The 8,981-nt window shown below is 43.2% G+C and overlaps 1 protein-coding gene across 1 annotated transcript in view; it reads right to left on the bottom strand.

Moving 5' to 3' along the window:
- Positions 1–2,112, bottom strand: part of SLC8B1 (solute carrier family 8 member B1) — a 29,379-nt gene extending 27,267 nt beyond the window's left edge. The window contains exon 1 of the mRNA XM_069081597.1: positions 1,916–2,112. The gene's annotated coding sequence lies outside the window, so the exon portion shown is untranslated. The remainder of the gene's footprint in view (positions 1–1,915) is intronic.
- Between the last annotated feature and the right edge of the window lie 6,869 nt (positions 2,113–8,981).

Raw genomic sequence — 8,981 nt, 5'->3', positions numbered from 1 at the left:
GGCCCTAGATTGCGAGTGGAATGGATTCAAAGCTTACCTAAGGCCCTTGCCCCATGGTGGCATGGAGAGGGACAGGACAGAAAACAAGATAAGGATGTAACAGGGGCAACAAGTGAGTTGGAGCTGAGAAGGTGGAAGATGTTACCTAACTGGAGAGTAGCCTCCCTGAGGGCATACCCTTGCTGTGATCTGACTCTTCTCTCAGACCAAGCAGGCATGAAGGAAGGCCAGAGGCACCAACTGGGTAGGTTTGTTCATTTATTTTGGGGAGGAATTACAGGGTGAGAAACTAGCCTCAAACACAGAGTCTAAGGGACTTGCTCTTTGGGTCACGTAGCTAATCTGTGTCAGAGGAGCCATTCAAACCCAGATCTTCAGGACTCAAGACCAGCTCGGAGCAGACTCCCCTGTCTGAGCTGCTGGTTTCATAACTGTACTTTAAGGCCATCCCAACCAGTCTTATTGTTATATGTGCAACGATGGGTACTAATGGGTTTTTGTTCAGTCACTTTTCAGTTGAGTCTGACTCTGTGACTCCATCTGGGGTTTTTCTTGACAAAGATACTGGAGTGGTTTGCCATTTCCTTCTCCAATTCATTTGACTGATGAGGAAATTGAGGCAAACAGGGTTAAAAGACTTGCTCAGGGTCACATAGCTAGTAAGTGTCTGTAACCAGATTTGAACTCAAGAAGGAGTCTGCCTGATTCTGGGTCCTGAACCCTAGCTGCCCACTAAAGAGACTGATGCCCCAGAAAACAAACCAATAGAGTGCACTGGAATCTGGCACCAGGAGCTTGGCAACTCCCTTCCCTTTTTTGGGTCTCAGTTTCCTTCTCTGTAAAATGAAAGTAGAGAGCTAGGGAAGGCAGGGCTTTATAAGGGGTCCGTGAACTTTTTAAAAACTTACTTTGAAAAATATATTTTAATATAATTGGTCTCCTTTGTAATTCTGTCCATTTTACCTTAGGCATTTAAAAACATGATTCTGAGAAGGGGTCCCTAGGGACTCCAGGCTGCCCAAGGAATCCCCTGTTTAAAGGATCCTTAAGGCCTCCTCCAGCAGGAGGAGCTGAATACTCTTGATAAATCATTTCAACATCCCCCAGGAATGAATTCCCAGAGACTCTGCCAGAGGCTCAGACAACTTCCAGCAGGGCCATGGTCTTTTGGGAAGGGAATCAGAGTTGGGTCGGAAGTGGGAAGAGAAGTCTCCCCTTTCAAGGCCACCCCTCACCCCTCCTGCCCTCCTTACCCTCCCCCAAGCTTTCCCTGAGTCAGTCTTTGCAAAAAGGGTGGGGTGGGAGGGGAGGAGGAGCGGCGGCAGCTCCCAGGGCTCTAAGTTAGGCGAACCGGCAAACGACCCAAAGTCGATGAGGGGTGTGCCCAGCGCTTGCCTGGAGGAGGAGCTGGAGGAGGAGATAACTTTCTGTCTCCGTTCCGGAATCCCTGGCCAGATTCCCCAGCAATGTTCCCGAATGGAGGGGGCATCCCACCCCGTCCCTCTTCACGCTTCCCCCAACTGGAAGGGTGCCCACTCCTCCTGGAGGGGAGCTCACCCCCAATTCCCCACCCCACTGAAAAGATGTCCACTCCCCGTCTCCTCGCAAAGGGGGGCTTTACCTCCGCCCCTCTCACTGGTGGGGTGCCCACCCTGTCTCCCCGTAAGGAAGAGAGGCCCACCGCCACAGAAGGGAACTCCCCCCGTCGCTTTCAACAGAGGAATGCCCTCCCCCAGCCTGAACTCACAAGAACCGGGGCTCACCTCCACTGGAGGGGGCTCACCTTCTATCCCCCACCCAGACTGGAGACGGATTGGCCCCGTGTAACCCAGCTCCCCCGGGGGAGGTCCCATGTCCTCCGTACTAGAGGGGAGCCTCATCCTCTGCCCCTTCCCGCCGGGGTCCCAGGACTCACCTCCAGCTCGCATGGCCCCTGGCCCACTATCTGCCCCGCCCGACTGGGCTGGCTCAGCTCCGCGCTGTCACCTCCTCTTCCTCCTCTCTCCGCCCCCCGGCCCGGCCCAGTCCGCTCCCCTCTAGGCCCTGTCCCACTCCCTTGGCTCCCCATCCCCCGGCTCCTTAAAAGGGGCCCGCGCGCCGCACGACCTTCAGCTCGGCCGAGGACGCCCCGCCCCCGGCCAGGAGCTCGGACCCAGCCCCGTGCTCTTAGCCCGAAGCCCGCGCTGCCAGTTGGCCTCTAGTTCAGAAGAGCAAAGATGTGGTCCAGGGGCTGATGGAGAGCCTTCCCCGCCCCCTCGGGGGACCGATCGTAAAATCCGCGGCTAGTTTGGAAGAGGTCCCAGCCCCTGGTGATGAGGGGCTGGGTGGTATGGGGGAACCTACAGCTTCGCCCCTGGCTTAGGAGGAGAGAGGGAGAGGAAGTCCCAGGGGTCTGTATAAAGCATCCAGGATGCCCTGGACCCCAAGGTCGTCTTCTCCTTCTCTGATACTGTCCCTTAGGCTCTTCCACACCTTCAGGTCGCCTTCTCTAAACTCCTCTTTTAAACTACAGGAGTGGGGCGGCTAGGTGTCTAGTGAACAGAGCACAGGCCCTGGAGTCAGGACGACCTGAGTTCAAATCTGACCTCAAACACTTAGCTGTGGGACCTTGGGCAAGTCACCCAACCCCAATTGTCCCTCCAAAAAGACCAAAAAAAAAATTAAGTGCAGGGAGAAATAAAATGCAGGGAGACTACGATATGGGGAACTGGGCGGATGTGAGTCCTTGTCATACTCAGTTGTGTAAGTTTTGTTGAATGACTGGTTTTTTATGTTATTTTGGGTTTTGGTTTTTTTCCCCTTTGTTTTCTGGGTGGGTGGGGGTCTGAGAAGGGATACCCTAACCCTAAATGCAGGTCTCCAACTCCAACCCTAACCCGAAATTAATTTAAAAAAAAATGCAAGACTACAGTAGTCCTCAGTCTCAAAGTATACTACAAAGCAGTCATAATCAAAACAATTTCGTGCTGTTTACTAAAAAAAAAAGGGAAGGGGAAAGGAATGAGCATTTATCCTTACAGATAATCTCATTTAATCTTCACAACAACCCTGGGAAATAGGTACTATTTTCATGCCCACTTTACAGTTTAGAAAACTAAGGCAGCCAGAAGTGAAGTGACTTGACCAAGAATGAATTGGTGGACAGATTAAGCACACAATAATCAGGAACAAAGGGACAGTAACATAATGTTCCAGAAACCTTAAGAACCCATTTACTGAAGTAAGGGCTCACTGTTTGACAAAAACTAGGGGAAAAACTGGAAAGCTTTCTGGCAGAAATTATGTATAGACCAACATCTCTCAGCATATTGCCAGGGTATGCTCCAAATGGATATAAGACTTAGATTTTAAAGGTGACATCATAAGCAAAGTATGAGGAAAGAGGAGGAAATTACTTTTTTGATCTACAGAAAAGGGAAGAGTTCATGACCAAAGGAGAGATAGAGAAGTTAAAAAACCGTTTTTTTAATATTTTGTTGTATTTTTATTGTCAACAAACATTTACTAAGCAAGATCCTGTACTAAATTTTGGGAACCCAGAGAAAAGAGCCCTTGGAGACAGCATATAAACAACTATATACAAACAATATATATATATATATATATATATATATATATATATATATATACAAGAAAATTAATAATCTCAAAGGAAAAAGGACTAGCATTAAGGGGAACCTGGAAAGACTTCTTGAAGAGGGTGGGATTTGAGTTGAGAATTGAAGGAAAGCAGGGAAGTCAAGAGGTGGAGATGAGGAAGGAAAGAAGGATCAGAGAAAATAAAACAGACATTTTGGATTACATAAAATTATACAAACAAAACCAATGACATAAAATTAGAAGGAAACCAGGTAACGGAAAAAACAACTTAGCACAAGGTTTTTCTGATAAAGGTTTCATATGCAAGATATATAAGTAAAGACTAAGAGCCATTCCCCAATAAATAAATGATCAGATGATGTGAATAGTTTTCAGAAAAGAAATGCATGCTATCAATAGCAATATGAGCAAAAACTCTATAATAATTAGAGAAATTTAAATTAAGGCAACTTCGGTTCTACCGGACACCCATTATATTGTCAAAGATGACAAAAGAAGAAAATGGTAAATGTTGGAGGGGCTGCTGGAAAATAAACACAGCCCTTCTGGAGACACATATATAGTATCTATAAATACATGCATACACATAGTATACATAACATGTGTGATATATATAAACACACACATACCTGTGGTGTACATAAATACATACTATACATATATACACATAATGTCTATATAAATACATGGAGTGCATGGGGTGTTCAGGGGGAACTAGCTGTCCATCCACCTTTAATGTCCAAGGTCACCCAACTCTCACTCGTGGCTCCAAAAAGCTGTAACACTCACAATGGCCACACCCTGGTAAAACCATCTCAGCAGACTGACTAAACCATGTGGAAGGCAACAGATAGGCCTTAAACCCATAGGCGATTTAGGTGGGCCTATCTTCCCCAAGCATGTGAAGACATCTAACAGGAATGGGCAGATGAGAACAATTGTTTCAAAGGCCATGAAGGTGGCTGCAGCAGGTGCTGTGGGTCTCTTGGAGCTTGGTCAGACATGGAAGAATCCAAGGTCTTCCAATGCATGCAGGCCATGTCAGTCATCTTACCCTTTGTTTTGCCACTGGACCTAGATGACTCTGGAAGAGAAACTCAGGCTGAAGACTTTGGCAACTTGGCTTCACTGAAGTCCAATTCACCCAGGAGTCAAGACAATGCCTCATGATATCACTGATCCTCTTCGAAAAAGGATAAACAATAATATGAATACGTGTATATTCATATATGGTGGGCCGCCTCACAGGAAGGCGTGGATAGCAATAAAAAATGCAAGCAAGTTGCAAGCAAATTCATTTATTCATCTGAGGGTCAGGAATTATATAGGCAAAGCATCTATTGTTTTATGGCGACTTCCATGGGATATTTCCCAATACTTTAAGTGAGTACGGATTCTTAGCATGGTGGTCAAAGTTCAGTAGGATGGGGGATCTGAATTCCATGGGTAAATATAAACAAAGGCCAGATCCATATCTTAATCAAGGAATTCACGAGGAATCAGATGGTGAGCCAACAATCCTGAGAAGATTGAGCCTGGAGAGAAAGAACAGTCCAAGAGCAAAACTCTGGCCTGGTTTTTCTTAAATGGACTCTCCCAGAGCTGGCCTTCGACATTATATATCACATAGCATATATAAATGCAGATATACCGTTTATTATATGGGCACATATGTATGTGTGTACATACATATATACCACAGTACATGTAAACATATATACATGTTCTATTTATAAATATATACATATATGAATATACATATATGTGGTATATCTAGAAATATACATATAGACTATATTTGATATATATAACTACACACACACACACACACACATATATATATAGTATACATTTTGTTGCTATTGTCCAGTTATGACTTCATGTACTATAACACACCAGGTCCTTCTATCCTCCACTATTTCCTGAAATCCAAGTTCATGGTTGTTATTTCCATGACACTATCCATCTCATTCTCTCTCTTTATTTTCTTTTTGCCTTCAATCTTTCCCAGTATCAGTCTTTTCCAATTAGTCCCATCTTCTTATTATGTGACCTAAGTATTTAATCTTCAGTTTCAGTCTTTGACCTTCCAGTGAATAACCTGAATTGATTTCTTTAAGTATTGACTGATTTGATCTCCTTGCCATCCAAGGGACTCTCAAAAGTTGTCTCCAGCAGCACGATTTGAAAGCATCAACTCTGCAGCACTCAGCTTTCCTTAGAGTCCAACTCTCAGAACCAAACATTGCTACTGGAAACATCATAGCTTTGACTGTATGGACCTTTACCAGTAAGGTGATGTCTCTGCCTTTCAATATGCTGTCCAGATTTTCCATAGCTTTCATTCTAAGGAGCAAGCATCTTTTCATTTCATAGCTACAATCACCATCTGCAGTGATTTTTGAGCCCAAGAATATAAAATCAGATACCATTTCCATTTCTTCTATTTTCCAGGAAATGATGGGACCAGTTGCCAAGATCTTAGATTTTTTGATGTTAAAGCTTCAAGCCAGCTTTCGAACTCTCTCCTCCTTCACCTTCATCAAGAGACTTCTTAATCCCTCTTCACTTTCTGCCATCAGAGTGGCATTGTCTGCATATATGAGACTGTTGCTATTTCTCCTGGCAACCTTAATTCCAGCTTTTGAGTCATCCAACTCGGCATTTCACATGATGTACTCTGCATATATGCTAAATAAATAAGGTAACAATATACAGACTTTTCCTACTCTTTTTCCAATCTTAAACCAATCAGTTGTTCCATGTTCGGTTTGAACTGTTGCTTCTTGGCCCACATACAGGTTTCTCAGGAGACAAGTGAGATGTGAGATGATGTGGTACTCCCATCTCTTTGAGGACTTGCCACATTTTGTTGCGATCCACCCAGTTAAAGGCTGTAGTGTAACCAATGAAGCAGAAGTAAATGTTTTTCTGGAACTCCCTTGCTTTCTCCATAATCCAGGGAATGATGGAAATTTAGTGTCTAGTTCTTCTGCCTCTTTGAAAACCATAACTACATATACATACACACATAATATAAATGCATATATACATATCATCCAGTATCTAGAAAGACATATATACATGTATACACACTTATACACACCCAATATCATTGTGCAATCAGAAATGATGAATACAGGGTTCCAGGCATCCTGCAAAGGCTTGTCTGAACTATGCAGAGTGCTCAAAACACAGCCTGAAGAACAGCATAGCTAATGATTACAACAATATAAAGGAAAAGCAGCCAAATGAAAGGTCACTGAAAGACAGCCAAACTCTGGGTCACTGAAAAACTAACATTGTTGTACCAGAACAGATGATAAAGCACCTCCTTCTTCCTGGTGGGAGGGAGTCGGTGGTTGGGGCCTATTGTCACCTCCCACCCCACTTTTGACTGCTGTCAATATGGGCATAGGGAGTTACTTCCTTGTGTATCTTTGCCCATTTTTCTTTTTTGGATGGGGCAAATTCCAATGGGAGAGAGTACTTCCAGAAATGACAGAGATGTAATAACAAAAGCTTAAACATATTTTAAATGTATTTAACATATATTCATTTAAAATATTTTCAACAATTTTTAAATCTTTATTTTTTTAAAATAATGATAAAATGTAGAGAAGGGGGACAGAGGACAAAAGATGGAAGGTGGGAGATGAAAACTGTGAGGAGAAATTTTGGCAATTTTCCATGACTATATGGAAAGAATCAGAGAACTGCTGTCCTTGGGTGACTCTGGTTTTCAGAGCAGAAGGGAAACTCTGGGGCCTGGTGATCAGCAGCTTTGATCAACCCAAGACTAAGCAATTATTAAGCTATGTGTCAGGAACTGTACTAGGGGATACAAAGAAAGAGAATGAAATAATCTCTGCCCTCAAGAAGCTTACATTCTAATGGTGGAAGAAGTAAGTACACGATAAGTAAATGTGATGAGATCAGGGAACTACAAAAATGTGGAGGTATATGTGTGTGTGTGGTATAGGGTTTAGGGGTGCTCGAGACCCCAAATACACCAGGTCCTGCTGAATGAATTCCATTCAAGTCTTCTCTCAGGCAAAGAAAAGCAAAGTTTATTAAAAATTCGCCATAATGGGTAGACTCTTAAAGAGCCTTGGTATCTGTGAATGCTTGACCTTGACAAGCAGGCCAGAATCATGTGACACAGAGCGGATCTACACTAGATAATTCTCTCTCTTACAGGGAGGCAAGGGTAAAAGGTTGTGGGAAGAATCTAGGGATGGTCTAGCGGAGGAGTTTGGGGAGGGTCTTCAGGAGCAGTCAAAGGAGGTCTGACTCCAGCAATGAGAGATTAAGGGTGGGAAATAGAGGCTACCAGGAGATGACCGACAAAGGAGGGCTAGGCTAGTGAAAGGGTAACAGATTTGAGCTGAGATATTTTGGGAGGATCTAGGGTGGGGGCTAGCTAAACAATGGAGGGCTGGCTAGTAACAGAGATTTGGGCAGTGGTAGAATGAAAGGCTTGTGGCCTCAGGCAAATGCCTCATCAAATGGGAAGATTCAATCAGAGTCTAGGGAGAAGGTCCTAGCCATATCCCTTATTCCCTTCCTGACCTTAGTAAGGCACTCAATCACCTTCTCTGGGCCTCAGTTCCCTTTTAGGCTTAAAAAAAAGGGGGGGAGGGGGGGTTGAAGTGGATGATGTTAAAGGGTTATTCCAGCTTTGATAGTCTCCAGTATGGGGCTATGGACAGAGTGCTTAAAATTGGAAAGACTTAGGTTGAAATTCCTAAAAAATCTGAACAAACACTAAAACAGCAACAACAAAATGAGCTTTTCTGTATATATAGCAGAACAGGAAAAGATGATTGAATATGAAATCAAGAATCCAAAATATATGCAGCTTGCTTTTCGGAATTTTGAATGTTATAAATTCTACGTATTATTTTCTTTTTTTAAATTTAAAATGTATTTTTTTAAAATTCTGAACTTGACACCAAATGAAATGGGCTTTCCACATACAAAATAGAATACAAGAAGACTGGACATGAAACAATGAATCTATTATTCACAGCTTACTTTTCTTTTAAAATATAGAGTAAGTTGGACACATAATTTTCAAAACTGTCCTGTGTATCTGTGATTCTTGCTGTTCTTCTGTTTTCTTGCATTTTAAAAAATACTTCAAAGATCTTCCTTTTTTACTTTTCCTTTTCATGCTTTTTTTTGGGGGGGGGGGGGGGGGCGTTATCCTATCCTTGTCACTCCCCCATCCCCAAAAAAAAGCATGAAAAGGAAAAGTAAAAAAGGAAGATCTTTGAAGTATTTTTTAAAATGCAAGAAAACAGAAGAACAGCAAGAATCACAGATACACAGGACAGTTTTGAAAATTATGTGTCCAACTTACTCTATATTTTAAAAGA

This window comes from Petaurus breviceps, unplaced genomic scaffold (assembly GCF_028583685.1).
Source record: "Petaurus breviceps papuanus isolate PSGF00001 unplaced genomic scaffold, PetGlider_PUasm1.0 99, whole genome shotgun sequence".
NCBI classification, from domain to species: domain Eukaryota; kingdom Metazoa; phylum Chordata; class Mammalia; order Diprotodontia; family Petauridae; genus Petaurus; species Petaurus breviceps.
This window is presented reverse-complemented; position numbering and strand designations above follow the sequence as displayed.